This window comes from Carcharhinus amblyrhynchos, unplaced genomic scaffold (assembly GCF_965287045.1).
Source record: "Carcharhinus amblyrhynchos unplaced genomic scaffold, sCarAmb.v2.hapA scaffold_48, whole genome shotgun sequence".
Classification (NCBI taxonomy): Eukaryota; Metazoa; Chordata; class Chondrichthyes; order Carcharhiniformes; family Carcharhinidae; genus Carcharhinus; species Carcharhinus amblyrhynchos.
The window spans coordinates 1,967,683-1,993,712 of record NW_027649789.1 but is presented as its reverse complement, the minus strand read 5'-3'; the positions used below and the strand labels follow the sequence as shown (position 1 = coordinate 1,993,712).

The window sequence follows — 26,030 nt, the reverse complement described above, 5'->3', positions numbered from 1 at the left end:
AAATTTATTCTCAGGAATGCTGAGCACCAACAGATTATTGTTTTCATGAAAAAAAACAATCTAGCTGAAATATCCCCTTTGTGGAGAAAGAACGACTACAGCAAAGATAAAAAATAATAAAACAGTAACTTTAAAACGGTGTTTCTGGCTGAGAGATAAGCATGTTGGGAATTTTGGTTAACATATAGATTAAAGCCAATTGCAGGTCCTAAAGAGGGTCTGGTCTGGAAGCTGTGACCTGAAGCTTCCTGTGTGGGTCAGATCAGAGATGTTTACGTTAACTGAGGCAGTGCGTCTCCGACTTTCATTTGCTGCTATAAATGGGACACGAAAAATGAGGTCAGCATCATGGCATCGTTCAGAAGAAATTTCATTGCATGTTCCTGCCATGTGATCAGTTTCTGGATGCACAGTTGGCTGATTGATAGATAATCTGTGGGTGCTGAATCATGGATAAAATATATGCTTAACTTTTTTTTGGTGGTGATAATTCAAAGTGGCTAACCATCTCAAGTAGATGCCTGTATGCTAAAAGATGCTTTAGAGAGAAGAGGATTCATTCCACATCGAGGATGTTTCTTGGCAAGGTTTTCCTAAACTCGATAGTATCTATATTTCAGTTAAATAGTTAAAGTTGTTGTTTAGTTAGAGTCATACTGCAATTTAAAAGCTAAGCTTCATTCGAGTTAATGAGTTGTAACTGTTTATGTTTGAGTTGGTTCTGGAAGTGTTCAATAAATAAATTATTGATGTGCTGTCCTTGTTTGTCTCATTAAACTGCAATGTTTGGAAGTTGTTGAGATTAAAAGTTGTATGATACCTCAATGGGCTGAATTGTGTCCAGTTGGCTCAGCTGGTTTACATGCGATTCGGGTCACACATCAATCTGGTTCACACTCAAACTCCCTCTGAAATGGCCAAACCAGTCTCTCAGATCAGCGCTATTGTTAGACCACAAATTCTGGCTCCTTCAGCCACGTCCAGCTCCCATGAAATAATGAAAACTCAGTATAACCATGCCGAAAATAACTCACTGGCAGTAACCCACCTTTCGAAAACCACTTTTTTTGTGAGTTGGACTTTTTGGCTGTAAGGATGAAGGAAAAGATTTGTCTGTATAGCATGTATGATTTGTCTGTATAGCATGTATGTTTTGTCTGTATAACATGTATGATTTGTCTGTATAGCACGTATGTTTTGTCTGTATCGCATGTATGATTTGTCTGTATAGCATGTATGTTTTGTCTGTATAGCATATATGTTTTGTCTGTATCACATGTATGTTTTGTCTGTATAGCATGTATGTTTTGTCTGTATAGCATATATATTTTGCCTGTTTTGCATGCAAGAAACAAAACTTTTCACTATATCCCAATAAATGTGACAATATTAAATGAGATAATTGACCAATCGTTTAATGCTTCATTTGGAGCTAATTCCAACAGCCTCAGCCACTACATTCAGATAAAGTATTTTCTGTTCATTTCTGTTTGGCTATGTTATCCTATCACTCACATTTGTCCCCATTGACGTTTGATCCTTCCCCCAACGGAAAAAAGTTATCTCCATCTGTCCATGTCCCTTGTGATGATCGCAAATTTCCTCCCTTCCTCCTTCAGAATACTAAAACTATCTTCATAGCTAAAGATTCACAATGTTGGATCGAATTTCTCCAAAGAATCTCAAGACAATTTCTAACACCTTCCCATTCTTCCTAAAATGTGGTCACCAACACTGTGCGCAGCAGTCCAGCTGATACCTGGAAATGTCTCAAGCAAGATCAAAGTCACCTTCTTGTTGTTGTTGTGAATACACCCGCGATATGGTATATTTCATGATCAGTTCCTGCACCTCTCCTGCAACTTTTAATATTTTGTAAACATAAATACCAATCGTTCTCTTCCCGCATCTCCATATATTTCTACAAGCTTTTCTCGATTTTATTGCTAGAACAATATAGTCAATATCTTTTCCCAAAGGTAGGGGAGTCTAAAACTAGAGGGCGTAGGTTTAAGGTGAGAGGGGAGAGATACAAAAGTGCCCAGAGGGGCAATTTTTTCACACAGAGGGTGATGAGTGTCTGGAACAAACTGCCAGAGGTAGTGATGGAGGAGGGTACAGTTTTTAGGTGGCACAGTAACACAGTGGTTAGCACTGCTGCTTCACAGCTCCAGGGACCCGGGTTCGATTCCTGGCTCGGGTCACTGTCTGTGTGGAGTTTGCACATTCTCCTTGTGTCTGCATGGGTTTCCTCCGGGTGCTCCAGTTTCCTCTCACAGTCTAAAGATGTGCGGGTTAGGTGGATTGGCCATGCTAAAATTGCCCCTTACTGTCCAGGGATGTGTAGGTTCGAGGGATTAGTGGGTATAATATGTAGGGATATGGGGGTAGGGCCTGGGTGGGATGGTGTTCGGTGCAGACTCGATGGGCCGAATGGCCTCATTCTGTGCTGTAGGCTTACTTGGTGTATCCTTATTCGAATTGGGAGTGCCCCCCCCCCCATCTCAAATTGGAGTGCCCCAGTTCTGGATTTGGAGTGCCCCCATCTCAATTTCAAATGCAACCTATCTGGGTTGGACACGCTGGCTGCCTCTATAAGGAGTGTCCCTTTTCTCAATTTGGATTGTCCATTATCCCGATTTGGAGCATCCCCTGTCTCGAATAATGGAGCCTTCGATCTCGATTGGGGTGCCCCTCATTTGCATTTGCAGGAGCGACTATTACAGATATGTGCCTGCATCTCAACTAGGAGTGTCCCCCCCCCCGTCAACTAGGAATGGCCGCTGTTAAATAAGGTGCCCCTGTCACTTAGGAGTCCCCCCCCCCAGCCAATTAGGAGTGACCCCCCCCCGCCAATTAGGGGTGACCCCCCTGCCAATTAGGAGAGGCACAGTAGCACAGTGGTTAGCACTGCTGCTTCACAGCTCCAGGGACCCGGGTTCGATTCCTGGCTCCGGTCACTGTCTGTGTGGAGTTTGCACATTCTCCTCGTGTCTGCATGGGTTTCCTCCAGGTGCTCCGGTTTCCTCCCACAGTCCAAAGATGTGCGGGTTAGGTGGATTGGCCGTGCTAAGAAATTGCCCCTTAGTGTCCTAAGATGCTTAGGTTAGAGGGATTAGTGGGCAAAATATGTAGGGATGTGGGGGTAGGGCCTGGGTGGGATGTGGTCAGTGCAGACTCAATGGGCAGAAGTCGCACTTTCTTCATGGTAGGATTCTATGATCTTTCTATGATTTGAGAGCCCCTTGTCCATTAGGAGTGTCCCCCCCTGTCCATTAGGAGTGTCCCCCCCCTGTCCATTAGGAGTGTCCCCCCCTGTCCATTAGGAGTGTCCCCCCCTGTCCATTAGGAGTGTCCCCCCCTGTCCATTAGGAGTGTCCCCCCCTGTCCATTAGGAGTGTCCCCCCCGTCCATTAGGAGTGTCCCCCCCTGTCCATTAGGAGTGTCCCCCTGTCCATTAGGAGTGTCCCCCAATTTATATACAAGGATCTGTCAGTGTGGAGACCCACACATACGCCTTCGCCCCCACCTTCAGTGTCCCACATGTTATCCTGCCGATTATTCCCCAAACGTGCTCCACAGATAAGAGGCATCCCCCACTCCCAATTACTGGTTTACCCCCATCCCTCCCCCCACCGTGGCCAACCCCAATCCCCTGCAGTACACACAATCCACCAAATATACACCGGGGGTCACCCCCTCCCTCTCTCTCCCACTGAACTAATTGGAGAGAATGCAGCACCTCCCCCCGGCATCACCAATTGGCCCCTCACTAGGCCATTCACACGGTAGGCCACAGCCGCCCCCCCCCCAGCCCCCTCTCCCCCACCCCTCGAGTGGTTGGTGCCTGGCGGGCAGTAACATTGTGCCTGGGGGAAGTGCCAGTGTGCCAGGTTGGCAATGCCTGGTTGTCAGGTTGGCAGGGCAGGCCAGGCACTGTCTGAGCGGCACACCCTGACCTCAATGGCCTCTGTGTCCACTCTCGTGGTGATCACACACGGCCCCTGTTGATGGGACTCTCTCCCAGCTGGGGGCTGGGAGGGGTGGAGGGGGTGTCTGGGATGAGGGGCTACACTAGCAAGCCCGGAGAAGACCGTCCTAGACTCGCTAATGATATTGGAACAGTGATTCCAACATTATAATCATTCCCACATCAATTCCTGGCACAGGGCTGATTGTATGAGGAAGGATTGCCCCCGGAGACTGGCGATCACCCTGGTGCTGGTCCTGAATCCCACTACCGCCCCCCTCCTCCTCCCACTGATATCTCCCACTGGTCTCCTCCAGCAGCACCGTGAACCTGGATATTCAACCCCAATATCTTCAGTAAACAAGAACTCTCACCGGGATTCTCCAATCGTTTGTGACAGTGGGATCCTCCAGTCCTACCGTCAACACACTCCCGGCAGCGATCTTTCCCCCACAGAGTGAGGAGTTCCCCATAGGAATTCCCAGTGACCGTGGGAGATCGGAGGATGCTGCTGCTGGAAAACCTCCCCCCGGTGACAAACACGAGGCTGGGACTGGAGAACATCATATCTGACTAATTGGACAGCGACCTACAGTGTTCCTCCCATTCCCATTGCTCCTCTTGTAGTAATGGACACACATGGGCTGAGCTGCACACCATTCCAGTAGTTTTGTGTTCAGACCGGGTGATTAATGCCTCTCTTGTAACTGGGAACAATATGGTCCTTGAGACGGATCTATGTGTGCTTCAGTCATGGTTTCTCCCACAGCAGCTTGTGTGATTTTTAATCTTATGTGATTACAGACCCTTTCATGGTCACGCCTATACGCTGCTGCCTTACCCCCTTTCCCTGAAAGTTGTTGGCGTGGATTACCATTCATTATTGTGGGCACACACTGGAATCACATCGGGCACATTTACCTGACTCCAGGTTCTGACTGATCACAACAAAGGAGAATTCTGGGGTTCACAACTGACTTCAACTGTTTGGTAACCCTTCCTCCCACTTTACTTATTCACTGCCCTGGTGGGGATCAAACACAGGATTTCGTATCAATTGACGAAATGAGAAAGGCTTCCAACTAAGTCACAAAGATTGTGTGTCATAGTGAACTCCAAATCAATGGCCTCACGCTGCATTTCTTCCGTGTCTCTCACACGTTGGACAAACTCATCTGTCAATGATCTGTGAACATGGCCACTGATCTGCTTCGAGTATAGAATTGACTAATACAACAGCAGATCACGTCGCCATGCTCCATTGTGTGCTGAGCTGGCAGTGCACACTGAATGAACTTAGCTGAATGACTGAAGGTTAACATATTGATGGGAAGAAGCCTGTGCTCGGGGAAAGCGGATGGTGGTGAACGTACAAAGATACACATCCACTGATTCAACTACCTATCATTGGGAACACTTCCTTAATCCGCTGAGTCTCTGCGGAATTGCTTTGAGAGGATATGTCAACATCGAATACATTTGTTCTCTAAACTGGGAAAGAGTGACCACATAAATAAATGTGTTTGTGCAGCAATTTAGGCTGAGCATCATACCTCCTACAGCTTGTAATGTATATGCAGAATCACTGATGGAAAACAATCCTATTATCTTAACATATACAAATTGTACAACATTGACAGACCACAGAAGAATGAATGTGCCGGATATTGTGAAGAGTAAAATCATAGATTTCCTTCTGCTCTCCATCTCTGGATCACTGTTATTTCCATCCGGGCGCTGAGCCTTCAGTACCTTATGGACTCTGCTTGTTATTATAATATGTCGGACAGTCAGAGCATTAATCAATAGAATTAAACCAAACGGGAGCAATGGAGTTCCAACCTTATCAAACCATTGAAATCCAACCCAAATGGGATCAGTAAAAGAGCTTACCTTTGTTTGACAGCCCCATGGTACATTTTTATATATGAATATAGCTTCCTCTTTAAAGTAGAAGGGGATATTTTTTAAAAGGAACAGAATGCCAGTTGTTACAAGAAGCACATTTGCAGTTTACCCGGTGCAGTATTTTGTTTTCAACTTCTGGAAACGAATGGCCACAAATCGATCGAAAGAAAACATGATTGTGAACCAAACAGAACATTCTGTGGTTGCACCCATGAGGACAGTCTTAACACTACACCCAGGTGTGATGTACAGGAAGCTTCCAGGAAAATAATATTCATTGATGATGGTCAGTATGACCACAATGATAATGACGAGTAGATCTGCTGTTGCCATTGCGAGGAGGTAACAAGTTGTACAAATGGAGAGACCACAATTTCTTCAGGACAAAACCAGAATGCCCATTAAATTAGCTGTAAGACAGAGACAGGGAAATAATACACAGTATTATTGATAATACAATCAGGCACTAAGGAAAGCTGTATTGGGCCAAACATTTGATGAATTAGGCCTCAGTCAGCATTTATTTTGTGAAAATCTCAACCACGACCCAATGAACATCCATTCTAAACCAACTAAAGGGTTAATATAGTTGTGGCGATCAAGCTGACAGGAGTAGGCTGACTGTTAATTCAATGCTTTTGGTGAGGTGTAGGGTGTCCTTGTGTGTAAGTCACTAAAAGCCAGCATGTACATTCAACTGATAATTGTGGAGGGCAACTGAACTTTATTTCCAAAATAATTGTGCGCAAAGAAATGAATTATTGCTAGATTCCAGTTCGATCACAATGACAAGAATGTGAACAGTTTGGGTCCCAGTTTCTGAGGAAGTGTATCATGGTGTCGGGGATAATCATTTGAATAGATTGATTCCATACATGGGGAGAAATTCACATGAGGAAAAGATGAGATGGTTGAAACTGCATCCGTTGGATTTTAGAAGAATGAGAGGGAACCCTGGGGAGATGAATGCGATTCACAGAGAGCTGGACAAGATAGATGCCGACAAGTGCTCCCACTTATGAGATAGTCTAGGAATTGAGGGATACAATCTTGGAATAAGATGTGGCCAGGTTAAAACACAGAAATGCAGAATTTATTTTCTCAGAGACTAGTCAAACTCAGGAATTATTTTCCACATTGTTGTAGAGATAGGATTAAGTATGTTCAATGCAGAGACAGAGTTTTTCATGAAAACATTGGTTATAGGGGCGATGTGGAAAAGTGGAGTGATTTATTTTCACTATGAGTCATGATCTCATTGGCTGGTGAAGCTAACGTGATGAGCAGATTGATCGATATCTGGTACTACATGTTACAGCCTGACACTCTTATAATCACCCAGGAGACCAGGAAGCTGAGGATTAAAGAATGGGGTACACCTCCTGCCTAAAGGCAGCACAGCTAGCAGCGTAATGTATTATGAACCAATGAAGAATTGGAACATGCATCATGTTAATCACAAGGTTCATAAATACATGTCTTCTGCACAACGACAGCACAGTTTGTGCTGGTTCCGGATTTTTCAGTGGGGGAATCTGAATGTGAAAGTTTACACCCGTACACACTTTACAGCAGAATATCAGAACAGAATGTGATGAAATTGCAAATATTTATATTCCCATATCAGCACCGGTGAGCATGAAACCAATTCCAAAGAGAATCAATAATCAACAAAACAAAACGAAACATTGTCTTCTTTCAATGTCTGAGTGGGAGATTGTGGGGGTACGCTGCCTTCGAGGCAGTTCCCCTGTTGTCGGTCAGACAAGTCCCACACAACTGGATATGGGGGCACTCTATTCAGGGTCTGTTAGATAGACTGACACAGAGAAAATTATTTTTCTTTCTCCTGGGGCATAGCTCTGTTCACAGGACAAACCCATTTGACAGGACACTCCAGACAGGCTGAAGCAGTGGGTGAGGATTCAGAACATATAGAAAGGAAAATCATCCGGATCGATGGCAGTATATTGTCAAATAGCAATAGGAGAATTCAGATAGTAGCGTGTTTTCACCAAGCATTTATTAAATTAAGGAGAAGGTAAACCTTTGGTTTGGATGGAATGCATCCAAATAACTTAATATAAACAATGGGGAGTGACAACACAGACAGTATTATCGATCCAAAATGTTTTATCTTCATCGATTGCTTGGAATGCACGTTACTGTTACTGGAAAAGAGAAAGTAATGAAGGTAACTATAGAACCCATCAACACAAGGTCAGTATTAAGAAGATCAATGCATCCAAACGCAGAGTAAACGCAGAGTACTAACAGTGCCCATAAAAACAAGGCTATGCTTTATGAAATTACGTTAGAAGTTATCAGGAATTGGTGTTTCAAAATTGATGGCCACAATGCTGATTTTCTTAATGATTCGGTAAGTTACAACAAAGCATGTCTAAAATCAGATCCTGTGCAGTGAGGCTACTGTCAGCAGAATGGAACACAACCCAGTTCCAAAACAGAAACCAAAGTGCAGCGATTTAAAAGATTTATAGACTGTAGTCAGTGAATGATGCAAAGATCAGCACTGGGATCACTGATCTTCATCAGTTAGGTTAAAAATGTAATCAGCAAGTAGAAAGACAATTTGAAAGAAAAAAAAGGTTGATGGTGCAACACAATATCTGCACACAATCATGGGAATAATCATTAATAGACTTGCAGAGTAGACTAATAAATGGTGACCTCATTTCACCAGAACAAAGCTTTGGGAGCTTCATTTGGATCGAAACACAGGGTCCCAAACTACTCGGAAACAAACCAGTCAGAATGGGCCCTCCATAGAACGGTGCCATTAATCATTTAAACCAGCATCGATTTTCTCCAGAAATAATAAACATCCAAACCAAGCATCTGAGCTGTCTTTATTTTTCAGAAGAATTGATGTAAAGAATCAGCACTGCCCGGATTGTATAATGTCAGACTGTTGTCAAAGTATCAGGAGCTGGTGTTTCAATAAGGCTACTTGCCTGATATTTTAGACAAGAGATAGAAATAGAACATAGAACATAGAACATAGAACATTACAGCGCAGAACAGGCCCTTCGGCCCACTATGTTGCGCCGACCAGTTACAAAAACAATGACCCACTAGCCTATACCAATCCCTTTTCGTCCATAAACCTATCCAGAGATCTCTTAATTAATTAATTAATTAGATGTTCCCCATTCCTTTATCCTCACCTTCCTGTTCTCCTGGATCTATCAGGAACAAGTTCAAGTCTGATTTTGTTGGCTCAGTTTGCTATAAATCATAGAAATGTCCAGATTTTTTTTTCTGTATACAAAGAACAAAGAACAAAACCAGCCCGGGAAACAGGCCCTTCGGCCCAACGAGCCCGCGCCGCCATCTCAACACCACCAGTCCCCCCTCCACCCACGACCCTTATCTATGTTTATGGCCATCCACATTGAGGGAATCTGATTTAGGGACAATTTATTCCTGCCAATCAGCCTAACAGCACATCTTTGGGGTGTGGGAGGAAACTGGAGCACCCGGAGAAAACCCACGCAAGCACGGGGAGAATGCGCAAACTCCCACAGACACCGGCCCAAATCCATGTGTCTACACAGCAATCAGCGATAGTCACTGAGCTGTCGTCTTGCCCAGTATCTGGTCCAGTTTAAGCACACACTAACAACATGAAGCACTAGGACAATCTCAAACATCCAAGAGCAGCCCCAGTACGACCCATCATGTGTATGCCCCTCGTTGGGCACGAGGTGGACCGACTTAAAACCTGTGAATGAAAAGAGAAAAAACATTATTATTGTACCAAACCCATTTACATTACCAGGGACGTCCCAATGCTAATGAACCTTATTTAAAACACTCTCCTATATCCACCCATCTCCAACCCAGTCATGTGCCTGTCTAAGTTACTCTTAAACAACTCTAGCATGCCTGCCTCCACCACCTTACTTGGCAGAGCATTCCATACCCCCACTACCCTCTGTGTGAAAAACCTCCCTCTAATATCTGTGTTGTACCTCTCCCCCCTCACCTTAAGCCCATGGCCCCTCGTACTGTGTGTCTCTATCATAGGAAATAGCTTACCTCTGTTTACTCTATCTATACCCTTCATAATCTTATATACCTCTATTAGATCCCCCCTCAGTCGCCGTCTTTCAAGGGAAAAGAGCCCCAATTTCTCCAACCTTTCCTCATAGCCCAGTCCTTCCATACCAGGCAACATCCTGGTAAACCTCCTCTGCACTCTCTCCAGAATCTCCACGTCCTTCCGGTAGTAAGGCGACCAGAACTGGACGCAGTACTCCAAATACGGCCTAACCAACGTTCTGTACAACTGCAACATTAGACTCCAGCTCTTATATTCTATACCCCTTCCTATAAAGGCTTTCTTCACCACACTCTCCATTTGCACTGCCACCATCAAAGACTTGTGCACTTGCACCCCCAGGTCTCACTGTGATTCTATACTCCTTACGGGCTTACCCTTTATCATATAATTCCCCCCTACATTATTCCGGCCAAAATGCATCACCTCACATTTATCAGGATTAAACTCCATTTGCCATGTATCTGCCCAATATACCATCCTATCAATATCCCGCTGTATTGCCAGACACTGCTCCTCACTGCCTGCCAATCCAGCCATCTTGGTGTCATCGGCAAATTTGCTGATCACACCACCTACTCCCTCTTCCAAATCATTTATATACCCTACGAAGAGAAGAGGTCCCAGTACCGAGCCCTGCGGCACACCACCAGTGACAGACCTCCAGCTAGAAAAGGACTCCTCCACTACTACTCTCTGTCTCCTGTTACCAAGCCAGTTCTCTACCCATCTAGATACCTGACCAAATATCCCATGAGCCTTAATCTTTTCTACCAACCTACCATGAGGGACTTTGTCAAACGCCTTACTGAAATCCATATAGACGACATCAACGGCTCGTCCTTCATTGACCGTTTTTGCCACCTCCTTAAAGAATTCTACCAGATTCGTAAGGCAAGACTTCCCCCTTTACAAAGCCATGCTGCGTATCCCTAATCAGATCGCAACGCTCTAAGTGCTCATACATCCTATCCCTAAGAGTCCTTTCCATCAGATGTGGGAACTTTGATGAATTCAGTTCATATGGATTTCCATGCTGAATTTGTCTGATATAACACTGCTTTCCAAATACCAATTTATGAAATCCTTGATAATAGATTCTTGAACCTTCTCCAGTATCAATGGTAGGCTAACTGGTCTACATTCCCAGCTTTTCCCTACTTAGTGGGCTTACATTCGCCACTCTCCAATCTGTAGGAACTATTCCAGACTCCAAAGCATTTAAAAAGTAAGGACGAATAGATCCAATATTTTCCTAATCCCAGGACCATTTCCTTAAGTACTCTGTGATGCAGATTATAAGGACCTAGAGAGTTATCTACCTGTAAACCTATCAACTTCCCCAAAACTATTTATCCACTAATACAGATTTCCTTCAGCTCATCACTACAACATGTTTCTCTCAGAACTTCTGATACATTATTCATGTCTTCCTTTGTGAAGACTGAAACAAAGTACGAATTCAATTAATAGAACCATAGGAAATTGCATCTCAGAAACAGGCCTTTTGGCCCTTCTTGTCTGTGCCGAACCATTTTTTGCCTAGTCCCACTGACCTGCCCTTGGACCATATCCCCCCACACCCCTCACATCCATGAACCTGTCCAAGTTTTTCTTAAATGTTAACAGTGACCCCGCATTTACCGCTTTATCCGGTGACTCATTCCACACTCCCAGCACTCTCTGCGTGAAGAAGACTCCACTAATATTCCCTTTAAACTTTTCTCCTTTCACCCTTAACCCATGCCCTTGGGGTTTTTTTCTCCCCTAGCCTCAGTGGAAAAAAGCCTGCTTGCATTCACTCTATCTATACCCATCAAAATCTTCTACACCTCAGCCATTTCTTTATTTCCCATTATGAATTTCCCCTTTCTGACTGGAAACATTTTTTGTCAATTTTCTCGCTATTGCATACCTATAGAAATTTTTACAGTGAGCTTTTTATGTTCTCTGCCAATTTACTTTCATGCGCTATTTTTCCCTTCTTCATCAATCCATTGGTCCTCTGTTGCTGAATTTGAACTGCTCCCAATCCTCAGGTTTATTGCTTTTCCTTGTCAATTTGCATCCAACTTCTTTAAGTCTGATTTTATCTCTAATTTCCCTTGTATTCCATGTTTGGCCCTAATTACCATCTCACTGTTGCGCCAAACATGAATAAACAACTTTTGGAGTTCTCTAATTCATTATTTAAATGTCTGCCATTGCCTGCCTGCCCTCTTTTATTTCAGCGATGTTTCTCAGTCCATTCTGGCCAATTCCTGTCTCCTGCAATCATAGTTACTGTTATTGACGCACAGGATTCTGATCTCAGAACCAATTACATCACTGTTCACCCTGAAAATGAATTCAACCATATTATGATCACTCATCCCCAAGGATTCTCTCACTGGACCAAACTGTCAAGTAATCCTTCCTCACTGCACAACACACAGTCCAATCTGGTCTGATCCCTTTTGGGGGCAAATATAAACAACGTCCTTTGGAATGGGGTTTGCAGATGATGGAAACATTCTGTAAAAGTGGAGAAGAAAGTTTTGCATTGACTAAAGATGTGGGTTGGACATTTGGGCAGATGAGTTGCAGATGGAATGTAAAATTGAAAATTATGGTGTGATCACTTTGGAAGGAACAAAACGACACGTTTTTACCCGATGAATTACTGTGCGCTTGACACCGAGAACAGAGGCTTGTCTGGAGTCCTTGACTACGGATACCTGACTGTGGCAGGACAGGTTGTTTGGTTTGTTAGCAAGGCATACGGGACGTCTGCATCTGTCAGTCGTATTTAATTTGATTTAATTTACTATTGTAACATGTATTCTTATCCAGTGAAACATATTCTTTCTTGCATACGAAACAGACAAAACACAGCTTGCGCAGAGAAGGAAAGGAGATTGTGCAGATCATAACGTTCAAGGCTGCAGAGAAAGATAACCTTAATATAGCGTAAGTCCATTCAAAAGTCTGATGGCAGCAGACAATTAGTTGTTATTGAATCGGTTGGTTTATGGCTTTAGACGTTTGTATCTTTATTTCTGATGGAAGATGTTGGACAAGCGAATGTCCAGGAGAAAGAGACTCTTAATGACTGTGGCTCTTTCCAAGGCAGCAGGGAGTGTAGTCATTTTCAATGGATGGGAGACTGGTTTATGTTATGGACTGGGCTACAGTTTGTAGATTCTTGCAGCCTTGCTCCGAGCAGGAGGCATATCAAGCTGTGATACAACCATAAAACATGCTTTCTGTGATCTATCTGGACATTTTGGTAAGAGTCATAGCAGGCGCAGTAAATTTCCTTCATCGTCTGAGAAAGTAGAGGTGTTGGTGTGCTTTCCTCACTGTGGTGGAGGTGTGGAGGGACCAGGACAGGTTGTTGGTGATGTGGACACTGAGAAACCTGGCGTTCTCGATCATTTCTACTTCATCCTGATTGATGTAGACAGGGGCATGTCTTCCACTATACTTCATGAAGTTGGTGACTATCTCTTTCGTTGTGTTGATAGTGAGAGAGAGAGAGGCCATTGCCATCGCACCATTTCACCAGATTCTCTATCTCTTTAAGGTATTCAGCCTGATATTGTTTGTGATAAGACTCACAGACATGGTGTTACCAGCAAACTGGAGGGGAAATTGATCAGACCGTTATTAGTTTATAATGAGTTTAGTAAGGAGCTGAGGGCACAACCTTGAAGGACACCAATATTGAGGGAAATCGTTGCAGACATGTTCTTGCCTGTCCCAACTATTGTGGTCTCTTTGTTAGTACCATGACGATCCAGTCACAGAGGGAGGGGCTGAACCTCAGTCCCCGTAGTTTGGAGATGGATAATGTTGGAATAATGGTGTTGAAGGATGAACTGAAGTTAATCAGTAGGGTCTGCTGTAAGTGTCCTTGGTGTCCGGGTGGTCCAGTGTGGAGAGTAGGGCCAGGGTGATGGCATCTACTGAGAACCTTTTGTTGTGAGAGACGACCTGCAGTGGAATGTGTCATAGATTATAGGAGCAGAAAGTTTTATGCTGGAGCTGTCCATATATTCGTTAAGCCAGAACTGGAGTACTATGTGCAGTTCGGATCGTCTCACTACCAGGGAGAATTCACCGCACTGGAGAGGGTATAGACGATATTAACATTCATGTTTTCGGATGGAAGATTTAGGCTGTGAAGAAAGGTTGATTCCGCTCATTTTGTGTTCTTTAGATTGAGGTGAACCTTGTTGGAGTGCATACGATGATGAGAGTGATAGATAGGGTGGATATGAATCTGCTTTCTCCTTCACTGGAATGTCAGTAACGAGAGGGCATCATTTTGAAGTATGAAGCAGGATGTTTGGAGGTGATTTGAGATTAAATGTTTTAACCCAGAGGATATCAATTGCTGTCCCTGGGAGAGGCAACACCACCACTGGTCACAGTGGGTTAGATATTAATTTCAGCTTTGACTGTTACTTCTCAATCTGAGGGCAACAACGACTTCCTGGAACATCCCTTCTTTGTCTCTTGAACAGAAAGAAACATTAATGACTCACCTCTCCTCCCCGACCTTTCCAGTGGATAACACAGAAACAACGATACTTAATGGTCCCAGCCAACTTCTCTCTTTCCTCCTTCGATAAACCCGAGTACATCCTATTTACCCCTGGAGACTTATTCAAATTAACACACTTCAGGTGACCCAACACCATTTCTGTCTTGATCCCAAAATGTGCTAGCATACCGGAATGCTCTACCTTCAACTCACTCTCCTCCATCTCCTTCTCCTTGGTAAATGCCAAGGCAAAGGACTCATTCGAGATCTCACCCACACCGTCTGCTTCAAGAACAAAATTCCTCCTTTACCATTGAGAGGTTCTACCATTGCCCTGTCCATTCTCCTGTTTTTAGCGTGTGTTCGGATTCTCCTTAACTCCAATTGCCAAGACAATTTTGCTCTCCAATCGGTTGATCAGTATTTCGATACGTCTTAGACCTAAATTTAGCGGAGGAATGCACCCTATGTTCAGGATTAAGAATGAAAGAAAAATAAAATATTGGATGTAATATTTCCTCACAGGTAGATCCAGAAAAAAAGATGACAAGAAAGCGAGACAGACTGCAACGATGGAAACAAAATCATATTATTGTTAAATAACAAATCTGCAAGTGTCAGATATCAGGACATGTTCACAATTGTTTTGTCAAATTGATCATCTCAGATTGTTAAAAGCAGAAAAAAGGATTCAGTGAAGTTTGGGCGCAGTGAGTTGAAATTGCGGATGGCCAGCACGATGAAGCTGATGTCACTTCTGCCAGTGTCAAAGTAAATAATGATGTCGATGCCAGTAATGAGGGGATTGATTTCTGGGTGCCTATGCTGTGATGAGAATCCTATGGTGAGAGGTGGAGGGCCGTCTTTTTGTTTTGGACAGGAGGTAGTTCCTGACTATTCTCCACCAGCCCCTCTTGTCTGCCCCATGAGCACTAACGTGATTTTCTCCCACACTGGGCATGACCAGGCTCATCGTTTGGAAACACTTGGACATGAGCTAAGAAAACATTTTATTGCACTTTTGAACGGAGCTCTGAATTTCGGCTGAGTGATTACATGAAGAAATGTATTTGTACAACCATTTAAATTCAGCAACATCAATCTGACTTTGCCGAAACTATATAATGCATTGCTATAACTTCCAAGATTATTTCCAGTAATTCTATAGGAAAAGTAAAATGGAATTTCTGTCATCCACAGGAGTATGCATGTGCTGGATATGGTGAAGTGTAAAATCATTGATATTCTTCCACTCTCCATTTCTGGGTTTACGTGCTTATCCCCCTTTCTCTCAGTCCTTAGTGCCTTACAAACTCGGCTAAAATGTGTCTGACTGTCAGCGCACTGAGTAACAAAATTGAAACAAATGGGAGTAATGACGTTAAAATTCAATCTCAACAGTCAAATGCTAACCATGTCAACTCAGAGTCAAAGTTTGGTTTTGGGTAACAGTTCCAGGACAATATATAAAGAAGAAATGAGCATTTTTTTTTTTGAAAAGACCAAAACAGAAACTGTTGCTCAGACCATAGCTGTAGTTTTCACAGTGCAATATACACTTTTCAGCTTCTGGCAGCAAATGGCCACAAACCCATCAAAAGAGAGAGTGACAGTGAACCAGATAGAGGAATGTACCGCACAAGAGCCAATAAATAGATCACATTAACACGAGGTCATGTTGAGAACAAACAGGGAGAGTGTTTTTTATCTCAGCATGGCCTCTGTGATAATAACCAACAAATCCCCCATAGCCGTGGCTACACAGTGGCGAGTGGTGCAGGTCCAGAGGTCACACTCTCCCTGGGACAGGATCAGAATTGCTGTCAAGTTAATTGTAAAAGATGAAACTATAAACTGCCTCTGAATTAGTAATCAAACTGCTAATTGCTTGATAAGGGACAGTGAGTGTTATTCAATTTAACACTAAGAATGGTTCACTTTGCCTCGTGTTAGAGGCTGAATCATCTCAAAACACAAATTAACCTGCCGACAAGCCCCTCACTTCCATGTCCAAAAGGGATGGGAAATGTGGTGAGCAGCGGACAATATCTGGGCAACGTCACATTATTCTATATGTTAACGACACATCCAGCATTCCAATTAATATGAATTTCAGGTTTAAATTGATCTGATCAATGTTTCCTGCTCTTGGAAAACACAGCAGCTGAATGAACAGCGTCGGAAAGAGGAATTATTGTCCTTGTTTGTGAGCTGGGAGAATCATGTATTTTCCCCCTGACACCACACCACTCTGCTCTTCAGTCTTCTACAGGCAAACACTTTACTGTGGGGATTCCATTACCGTGAGCTGGGCTATATTCTGTGGCGTTAGGAATTGGATCTAACTGCACATTGCCATTGAAAATAAAACAGGCTTCCGAATGGAGAGGAAAACAAGAACCAGTAAAACGTGGGGAATTCAAATTCAAAACATTTTCTCGATCGAATACACAGAAAACTTTGCATCTCCCCACAACAACTTATTCCCACCCTGAGACTGAACACTAGCTCATTGAAGCTCACGGTCCATGTCCAGGATCATGGATTTGTCCAAATGTTCAAATCTGACACTGTTGTATTTTTTGTTAAACAGAAACAGAAAAATGGACATGTTGGGCTGAACAGTCTGTTTCCATGCTGTTAACCCCTGGGACTCGATGCCTTTAGAAATCTTTAGATTTTTACTCACCTCCTGAAAGTCACAAGACTATTGGCCAAATAGAAGGAACAAGTGATGATTGGGATGGGTGAGTGCAATTCCAATAGAACTCTTGGAATTTATCACCATCCAAGGAAAGGAGCTTCCATTTCTGGGTATCCCAACACCCCAGCACTAGTATCCAGCCTCCAGCTGGGAACACATTGGAGGGAGTGAGCATCAGTAAAAGTACAACAGCTCAAACATTTTATTTTTCACAAGAAACCCACGATCTCAACCACCTAGAAGGTCAAATATACCAGACACAAGGAACACAAGCACCCACAAGTCTCCCTCCAAGCAAAACATTGCCATGAATTAAAAACGATATTGACAGTGAGAGAAAAAAATAACAGAATGAATTCTCCCAAGCATTTTTTGAGGTTTGATAACTTTGGAAACAGAGAGAGATTGAAACATATATAATCTACTAACGAGAAGATATTTCAATGATCCTGACTGCGACCGAAAACCCTGGGTGCACCAGCCCATCTACTGTGTCACACCAGCTCGGCTTTACATAACTCTTCCCATAACCGGCTTATCCACTACCCACTAATTGGAACTTATAACATATGAGTAACAGACAGCTTTGGTTAACATGGGGAATATATTCTCCAGTAATACAAGGAATTATTCCAAAATTAGACTGTTGTTACTCATTCACCTTCTCATTAAAGAAGAGCAAGCGGCCAATTGATAGACAAATCAGAGTTTTAGCAGACTGTAGGTTGAATTGACAAACGGTTGGAAGCTGGCAGCAGACAAGCTGAATTAAAGTGTTCAGAAGGAAGGAAAAAAAAACATCTGCACAGAGGCATTTCTGAACCAAACGGACGTTCCTTCGTAGGGAGCAATTTGAGAAATGAAATAGGAGTGGGTTTGACTACGATGAAGAAATTTGTGCTAAGGAGGAAGGAGTGGAAGGATGTGAAAGGGCAGATATTGCCTCAGATGGGACTGTGCTAGGCCGTTCCGAAGAATGGAGAGCTCGATTTCTGCTAGAAAGGAAGATTATGAATTACAAAGAAAAATATGTGCTCTGGAGAGGTGACATTGATTTGTTGATGGCTTAATTTGCACGTAAGAACATAAGGCTCAGAGCAGGAGTGGGACATCTGACCCTCAAACCTGATCCACCGTTCAGTAGGTTAATGGCTGAGCTCCACTTACCCACCCGCTCACCATAACCCTTAATTCCTTTACTGCTCAAAAATATATCTACGCTTGCCTTAAAATAATTCCACGAGGGAGCCTCAACTGCTTCACTGAGCAGGGAATTTCATATATTGACAGAGAAAATTCCTCATCAACTCAATCCTAAATCTGCTCCCCCTCATTTTCAGGCCATGCCCCCTAGTGCCAGTGGAAACAACTTCCACTTCCTTGTTTCTATCTGATCTATTTCCTTCATAATCTTCTATGTTTCTATAAGATCTTCCCTCATTCTTCTGACTTCCAAACAGTAAAGGCCCAATCTAGTCAGTCTCTCCTCATAAGCCAACGCTCTCAACTCGGGAATCAGCCTAGTGAATCTCCTGTGTAAGGAGACGAGAACTGTACAGAGTACTCCAGATCTATCCTCGCGAGCACCTTACACAACTGTAAGATAACCTCTCTGTTTTAAACCATATCCCTCTCCAGTGAAGGACACAAATCCATTTGCCTTCTGAATTACCTGTTGCAAACCAACGTTTTGTGTTTCATGCACAAGTACAACCTGGTCCGTCTGCACAGCAGCGTGCTACATCTTTTTTAACCATTTATGTATTACTACCAAAATGGATAACGTCAGATTTACCACCTGTCAGATCATTGACCACTCACTTAGACTGGCGACATCCCTTTGCAGGATTTTAGCGCATGCAGACCATGTAGTTGGATAATGACTCCAAATCGCAACAGGCGGATGAAAGGTGAAAGGAACACTACACTCAATCTCGGAATATCTGGATAACAAAGGCACTTCCAGCAGACTCTTATTTATTTACTATGGCTCAGTCCTCAAAATACATTATTCCCACAGAACATATCTCCAAACTCTGCAGCCTGGAGCATGGCTCCTTCCTCTACCAATGGATCCTAGACCTCCTAGCCAACAGAATGTCATTGAAAGACAGGTAACTAAACCTCTTCCAAGATTATTCTCAACACTGGTGGCCAGCAAGGCTGTATCCTCAGCCAATTACTACCATCTGTGTAAACTTATTACAGTGTGGCTAAATTCCACTCAACTTCCACTTTTAAGTGTGTTGATGACATCTCCGTACTTGGTCAAATCTCAAACGATGTTGAGGCGGAGCAGGAAAATGATAGAAATTCTGGTGAATTGGTGTCACGAGAAAAGAATCCCCCCTTAATGTCAAAAAAAAAGAAAGACTTAGTTTTGGAATACAAGAAGCGTAGTGGAAGATATGTCCTTGTCCACATCAAGGTGGGCAAAGTGGAAATGGTCGAGTGTTTTATGTTCACAGATGCCCAGAAGATAAACAACTTGTGATGGTCCTTCCACACTGACTCTATAGTTAAGAAAGCACAATAACACCAGTAATTGCTCAGGGAGCTGAGGAAATTCAGCGTGCCCGAGACTATTCTCTTTTTTGTTTACAGATTCGCCACAGAAAACATCCTTTCACATGTACCAAGTTTGATATTGCAACTGCTCTGACCAAGAACATAAGAACAGAAGAACATAAGAAATAGGAGCAGGAGTAGGCCATCTAGCCCTTCGAGCCTGCCCCACCATTCAATAAGATCATGGCTGATCTGTCGTGGCTCAGGTCCACATTCCCGCCCTCTCCCCATAACCCTTAATCCCCTCTCTTATCAAAAACCCATCAATCCGCGTCTTAAAAATATTTAGCGAGGCAGCCTCCACCACCTCAACGGGCAGAGAATTCCAGAGATTCACCACCCTTTGAGTGAAGAAGTTCCTCCTCAACTCCGTTCTAAACCGCCCCCCCCCCTTTATCTTGAGGCTGTGCCCCCTAGTCCTACTGTCCTTTCTGAGCAGGAAGAGTCTCTCCACCTCTATCCTATCCATCCCATTCATCATCTTTTATGTCTCAATGAGATCTCCCCTCATTCTTCTAAACTCTAATGAGTACAAGCCTAGTTTATTCAGCCTCTCCTCATAGCTCAACCCCCTCAACTCCGGTATCAGCCTAGTAAACCTCCTCTGCACTCCCTCCAAGGCCAAAATATCCTTGCGCAGGTGCGGCGCCCAAAACTGCACACAGTACTGCAGCTGTGGCCTCACCAATGCCCTATACAGCTGCACTTCCTGAAACTAACCCCTAAATTAATAGAGATCTAGAAACTATTACAGATCCTAAAACTAATACAAACTGGGCAACTACTACAGTCCATGAAACTAATACAGTCCCTGAAACTAACACAAACCTCAATAATAAAACAAACCCCCAAAATAAAACAAAGGCTAAAACTAAGAAAGGTTCAGAATCTTTTCCAGAACTTGAAACTGAAACAATCATAGAAAATAATGCAGTCCCGGAATGTATTACAGACATTGAATCTGACACAGAGCCAGAAAGAATATTGGCCCTGGAACTAATACAGAACCTGAGACTGGTACAAAATTCCCAAACTGTGTCCGACCCAGAACTCAATACCGCCAGTGACAGTAATAGACATCCTGAAACGAATACAGATGGTGAAACTAATGAGGATCCTGACACTAATACAGGCTTGCAAACTAATGGTGGTGTATACGTGAAACAAGAACATTGATTTTTAGTTGGGGGAAGCACAGTGATCTGGATTGACAACGATTTCTACAGCAAGGAGTGAGATTCCAATGGGCTGTGCTGTTTGTGACTGTCAGCTTTCTTCATATCTACTGAAGGCTGCAAAAGTGTGAGATCAACCTGATCTTATTCAATGGTGGGGGTGTCAATGGCCTGAATGGTCTATTCCTGCTCCGAGTTCTTATGGTCGTATCTTCAAGAAGAAAGAGTCTAACCACCTTCCTAAGATAGTCAATATCAATGCCATTAGTGAAGTGAATCATCAGCCATTAACATACCGAGGGATTAGCATTAATCAGAAACGTGACCAATCTTCTGATTCCTGCAGCTAAAGGAGGAATCAGAGTCTGGTCAGATCGAGTTTGATTAATCACCCTTATCTCCCCAATGCCTGTCCGTCATCTACAAATCACAAGTCAGGAATTCAATGAAATGTACTTTCCTTCTCAGGATGAGTGCAGTTTCAGCAATACTAAAAGAAACTCAGTACCAAGGAGAATAAAACAAGCCCATTTGCTCCTCCATCAGCTTGAACCTTCAGTCACTCTCACACCAGTGGTCTATGACAGCAGTGTGTAGCATTGCAGCAATTCTTCAACCCACTTTCATTGGAGCTTTTTAAACCTGAGACCTCCTAGAATGACAAGAAGTATTTGATGCACGGGAACAGCGCTCCTGCACACTGCCTCTACGTGACACACAGTCCTGTCTAGAAAAGATTTTGCTATTTCTTTATCGTCACTGGATCAAAACCCTGGAACTCCCGAACAGCATTGGGCATATCAAGAGTGTCAGGCAGTGGTTGGCAACCTACATCCTGGGACCAAATGTGACCTGTCCGTATTCTGAGTGTGGTCCACAAGGCGTTTTATTTTTAACTGTTGTCACCGCAGGGTCACCAGATTCCACTCATTTCCATCTGCGTCGATTTTATTTCCACCAGCATATCTTTTTTTCCATTTGTGCGACATGGGCGTCACTGACTGACGAGCATTTATTGCATCTCCCTAGTTGCCCTTGGTGGTGTGCTGTGTTCTTGAATCGGTGAAGTACATGTTCTGTTGTTGGACCCACAGTGCCCTTAGAGAGGGAATCCCAGGATTTTGACCCAGCGATTAGAAAGGAACTCCGATATATTCCCAAGTCAGGTTGGTGAGTGGCTTGGAGGGGAACTGGAAAATGGCGGTGTTCCTATGTATCTGCTGCTCTGGTCCTTCCAGATGGAACTGGGTGTGGTTTTGGATGTTGTTGTCTAAGGATCTTTGGTGAATTGCTGCAGTGCACTCTGTAGCCAGGACATACTGGTACTATTGAGCATCAGGGGTGGAGAGATTGAATGTTTGTAGATGTGGTGGCAGTCAAACGGACTGTTTCCCCTGGATTTTGTCAAGCTTCTTGGGTGTTGTTGGACCTGCACCCATCCAGGCCAGTGGGGGGTGGGGGGATGGGGTGGTCCATCAAACTTCTGACTTGTGCCTTGTAAATGGTGGACATGCTTTGAGGATTCAGAGGGTGAATTACTCCCCACAGTATTCCTCGCCTCTGACCTGTAGCCACTGTGTTTATGTAGTGAGCCCAGTTGAGTTTCTGCTCAATGCTAACCCCAAAGATGTGGCCAGTGGGGGATTCAGTGCTGGTTCCACCATAGAATGACAAGGGGCAGTGGTTAGAGTGTCTCTTATTGGTGATGGCCATTGCCTAGCATTTGTGTAGCACAAACGTCAGCCCAAATCTGGATATTGTCCAAATCTTGTTCCATTTAAACATGGACTGCTTCAGTGTCTGAGGAGTGGCGAACGGTGCTGAATGTTGTACAATCCTCGGCGAACATCCCACTTCTGACAGTGTAATGGGAAGAAGATCATTGATGGAGCAGCTGAAGATTGCTGGGCCGAGGATACTTTCCTGAGGGACTCCTGCAGAAATGTCCTTGATCTGGGATGGCTGACCCTCCATAACCACAACCTATTACCAGGTATGACTCGAAGCAGCAAAGTGTGTGCTCCCTGATACACATCGATTCCAGTTTGGCTCGGGCTCCGTGGTGCCACACTCGGCTGACTCGATGTCCAGGGCTGCACTGTCACCTCTCCTCTGGAATTCACCTCTTTCGCCCATATTTGAACCAAGGCTGAAATGGGGTCAGCAGCTGAGTGACCCCTGGGGAAATACAAACTGGGTGTCACTGAGTAGGTTATTTCTGAGCAGGTGATGCTCGATGGTGCTGTCAATAACCTCCATCCATCACTGTCCCGATGATGGAGAGTAGACCGATTGGGTGGGAATCGGCTGGGTTGGATTTGTCCTACTTTTTGTTTACTGGACATACGTGGGCAATTTCCCACATTGTTGGGTAGGTGCTAGTGTTATAACTGTACTGGAAGAACTCGGCCAGGAGAATGACCATTTCTGTAGCACAAAGTCTCCAGTACCATTACCAGAATGTTATCAGGACCCGTTGCCTTTGCTTTCTCGAGCGTCTTCAACCATTTCTTGATATCACGTGGAGTGAATCGAATTTGCTGGAGGCTGGCACCGGAGATGCTGGGGACCACTGGAGGAGACTGAGATGGATCATTCACTCAGCACTTCTGGCTGAAGGTCGCTGTGAATATTTCAGCCTTATCTTTTGTACTGATGTGCTGGGCTCCTCCATCATTGAGGATGGAGATATTTGTGGAGTCTCCTCCTCCAGTGTGTTTCTAATTCACGATTGGATGTGGAGGGATTGCAGAACTGAGATCTGATCCCTCAGTTGTGGGATCGCTGAGCTCCGTCTATCACTTGTTGTTTTTGCCATTTAGAATGGAAGTCGTTCTGTTTGGTAGCTTCACCAGGTTGGCACCTCATTTTTCAATGTACCTGATACTACTCCTGGCACACCCTCCTGCACTCTCAGTTCAACCAGAGTTGATCCCCTGGCTCAGCTGAAGTGGCTGAATGGGGGGGTTTGCTGTGCCATGAGGTGGAAATTTTGCTGGAGTACTTTCCCCATTGCTCAACACTCACTTCTTCCTTTTTATTTGCTGGAGGACAGTTCTGTTGTTGTTGATGGTGCCTCATGTGTTCAGACCTGCTCACTGCCCATCACTGAGATTGACCTGAACATGTCAGTAAATGTCCCACTGTGTTATAAATAAACATTGGGACATTTGCAGCGTCTCTGCCTCTGGTTTGTGTCTCTGTTGGTTTGTTCACATTTGGCGATGGGTCAATGTTAAATGGACAGTTTAATGGAATTGGATAAACATTTGGATTTAGAAAAGTGTTGCCCTGGGGAATTGGGGCAATGGGGAAAGGTTGGATTGTCCAGGGTTGTTTTGCTGTAAACACAGGAGGCTGAAGGGGGGGTGAACGGAGGGGGTGAGGGAACGGAGGGGGTGAGGGGGGGGACACAGGGCGGGGAGGAAAGGCCCGTTTCCCCGGGGCTGTCACAGATTGAAGGGGGGGACGGGCTCCATTCGAGGGGACATCAGGAAGAAGCTGCGGCCTGAACGGGAGTTTCAGACACAGAGCCCCGGGTTTACCCCGTCACCCGGAACCGAAAATAGGGGCAGGGGGCGGGGCCTGACTGGAAGCTGCCCTCAGAATGGGGCCGGCAACTCTCTGATGGGCTGAATGGCCTCTTTCTGCACCGCCCGGGGGCCCGGCTCCCGTTCCTGGTTTGCGGCTGCGCCACCGGCACTCACCGCCCACCGCCATCTTGCCGTTGCCAGGGGAGACGGCCCTCTGCCATCTTGCCGTTGCCAGGGGAGACGGCCCTCCGCCATCTTGCCGTTGCCAGGGGAGACGGCCCTCCGCCATCTTGCCGTTGCCAGGGGTTTCAATGCGGCGGCGGCCCGCACGCGGCCCTCTGGGAGAATCCCTCTCCCGCACATGCGCACCGGCAGGTAGATGTTAATCTTTTTTAAATGTTGATGATTTTTATTCCTAATACGCTCCCGGCAGAATTTCTGTTCCTGCTCGATTCGGGAAGGTCGCTTCTTGTTTTTTAATTTTGTTTTAATCCTGATCCGCGCGGTGCAGTCTGGGAGAACACAGCGCGCAGGCACGGTCCCGCCCCGGCCTCTGGATATAAATATGGATTTGATTTAATTTTGATTCGGTTCCTGGCGGGGTTTCCGGCTCGGAATTTCTCTCACTTTCCCCATTGCTCAACACTCACTTCTTCCTTTTTATTTAAAAACAAACGGCGGGGGAGGGGCCTCACCGTGACATCACGGTAACATGGCGGAGGCCCCGCCCCTCCACAGGCCCCGGATGTTCCACCAACGAGCAGCGGCTGGGCCGGAGGCTAAGGAAATAAGAACATAAGAACATAAGAACATAAGAAATAGGAGCAGGAGTAGGCCATCCAGCCCTTCGAGCCTGCCCCGCCATTCAATAAGATCATGGCTGATCTGTCGCTGCTCAGTTCCACATTCCCGCCCTCTCCCCATAACCCTTAATCCCCTCTCCTATCAAAAACCCATCAACCCGTGTCTTAAAAATATTTAGCGAGGCAGCCTCCACCACTTCAACGGGCAGAGAATTCCAGAGATTCACCACCCTTTGAGTGAAGAAGTTCCTCCTCAACTCCGTTCTAAACCGCCCCCCCTTTTATCTTGAGGCTGTGCCCCCTAGTCCTACTGTCTTTTTTGAGCGGGAAGAGTCTTTCCACCTCTATCCTATCCATCCCATTCATCATCTTATACGTCTCAATGAGATCTCCCCTCATTCTTCTAAACTCTAACGAGTACAAGCCCAGTTTATTCAGCCTCTCCTCATAGCTCAACCCCCTCAACTCCGGTATCAGCCTAGTAAACCTCCTCTGCACTCCCTCCAAGGCCAAAATATCTTTGCGCAGGTGCGGCGCCCAAAAATGCACACAGTACTCCAGTTGCGGCCTCACCAATGCCCTATACAGCTGCAGCAAGACCTCCCTACTTTTATATTCAATCCCCTTCGCTATGAAGGCGCGCCCACTATGACTCTCAGTAAATTTGAAATGTGCACCATAGAAAGCATTCTTTCTGGTTGTTTCACAGTTTGGTCTGGCTCCTGCTCCATGTCTGAGGTCGCGATTCAGGAACAGC

At 44.7% G+C, this 26,030-nt stretch overlaps 1 pseudogene; it reads right to left on the bottom strand.

The window, feature by feature from the left end:
• Nucleotides 1-5,374: 5,374 nt before the first annotated feature.
• Nucleotides 5,375-24,657, bottom strand: LOC145337418 (putative G-protein coupled receptor 139; annotated as a pseudogene).
• Nucleotides 24,658-26,030: the final 1,373 nt, after the last annotated feature.